The sequence below is a fragment of the Oratosquilla oratoria genome, chromosome 1, assembly GCF_046742065.1.
Source record: "Oratosquilla oratoria isolate Oo_2021 chromosome 1, ASM4674206v1, whole genome shotgun sequence".
Classification (NCBI taxonomy): Eukaryota; Metazoa; Arthropoda; class Malacostraca; order Stomatopoda; family Squillidae; genus Oratosquilla; species Oratosquilla oratoria.
In genome coordinates this window covers 3,132,187-3,134,444 of record NC_134777.1, presented here as the reverse complement: position 1 = coordinate 3,134,444, position 2,258 = coordinate 3,132,187, and positions in this window count along the sequence as shown.

Genomic DNA, 2,258 nt, shown 5'->3' with positions numbered 1-2,258 from the left:
AAGAAATGTATAATTATATTAGGATTGGAAGAGAAACACAACCCAGATAGAACCACAAGAATCAAAGAGGAAAATGAAAAAGTAAGCCAATTACTAGAATCAGTTCAGGAAGATGAACCAGAAATTATGAAACAAATCGAAGAGAAATTTAGACTCGGAAAGTATAGCACAGACAAGACCAGACCAATTAAGATTAAATTCAAGTCACAAACAACGGCAGAGAATATCTTATCCAAAACAGGGAAACTAGCAACAAGTGAACAATATAAAAAGATATGGATAAAAAGGGAAATGAATAAAGAGGAAAGAGAGGAAGAAAAGCAGAAAAGACTGGAAGCTAAGGCAAAAAACGAGAACAGAACGGAGTCAGAGAAAGAGAGATTCTATTGGAGAGTAGTGAACATGAAACTAAGGAAGTTCGACATACAAAAGAAAAACATAAGGGAAACAGAGAACACAATAGAAGTGGCAGAAAACTAAGAGTGTCTTACACAAATATAGATGGATTAATAACAGGATTGAATGAGCTGAATGATTATTTGAAGGAAAAAGAACCGGACATAATGGGAATTGTAGAAACAAAATTAAAAGGCCCACTACCACCCAACAGTGTAGGACATGATGCATACAATTATTGGATTAGAAACAGAGAGAAAAAGCAAGGGGGTGGAGTTATGTTCCTGACTAAGAAGGATATAAATGTGAAAGGTGTCATATATGGAAAGAATACAGTAGAGATGATTATGATAGAAGTGGAAGACAGAGATAAGAGGAGCAGAAAATTTGTGATCAATTATGTGCCTCCAAAAACAGCCTCATGGGAGGAGAGTGAACATAAAAGTATGTTAGAGGACACAAAGATAACATTAAATAAAATAATGGAAGATGGAGGAAGAATAGTTATGATGGGCGACTTTAATTGCAAAGAAATCTGCTGGGAAGAAATGATAGTAAAGGGTGGAGACGACTCATGGGGAAACGCTCTACTTGAGATGATTATTGACCACACAATGACACAATGGATACAGGAGAACACTAGGTATAGAAATGAAGAAGAACCATCGAGACTAGACTTATTAATTACATCTGAACCTAGAATAGTGGACAAGATTGAATATAAAACACCAATAGGTAAAAGTGACCACATATTGATTGAACTGGAACTTAATGAAGAAAAATATATCAAAAGAAATGAACAATATAGAAAAGGAAGAATGATGTATGAAAAAACAAACTTTGATAAAATAAGAGAATTCTTTCAACAAGAAAACTGGGAAGAAATACAAAGAAGAAACATCAGTGAAAGAGAAATGGAATATTTTGACAAAAATTTACAAAAAAGGAGTGGAAAAGTATGTCCCAAGACAAAAACAAGAAAAAGAATATGTAAAATGCTGGTACAACAAAAGTTGTAGGGAGTTAAAAGACAAAAGAGACAAAGCCTGGACCAGATGGAAAAAAGACAGAAGACCTGAAAAATGGAAAATATATACCGGTTATAGAAATGAATATGTACAAACGTGCAGAGAGGAAAAGAGAAAATATGAAAAAGACGTCATAGAAAAATGTAAAGATCAACCAAAACTATTCTACAGATTTGTAAACAATAAACTGAAAAACAAACAGGACTTGGAGAAATTAAGACAAGGGGGAGTTGAATACACTGAGGAAATGGAAATGGCAGAAATTATGAACAAACATTTTAAATCAGTGTTTACAAGGGAGAACATACAACCTGAAGAGATTGAATGGAAAGAGAAAGTCCCCCCTATAGAAAAAATAGAAGTATCAAAGAATGAAATATTGATACACTTGAGTAATCTTGATGTCAGAAAATTGCATGGACCAGATGAAATAGCAAACTGGATTCTGAAAGAATGCAGGAATGAACTGGCAGACAAAATACATAGCATAATAAGCAGTTCCTTGAAAGAAGGAAAAGTTCCAGAAGATTGGAAAAAAGCAAATATAGTACCTATATATAAAGGAGGAAATAAAGAAGAACCTACCAACTATAGACCAGTCTCTCTAACAAGTACAATAGCAAAAATTTGTGAAAGAATTATCAAAAGTAGATGGGTAAAATACTTGGAAAAAAACAACGTACTAAATCCAAGGCAATTTGGATTCAGACAAGGACGATCATGCGTCACCAATTTAATATGTTTCTATTCAAGGCTAATAGATATAATACAAGAAAGAGATGGATGGGCTGATTGTGCATTTCTAGACCTAAAAAAAGCTTTTGACAAAGTACC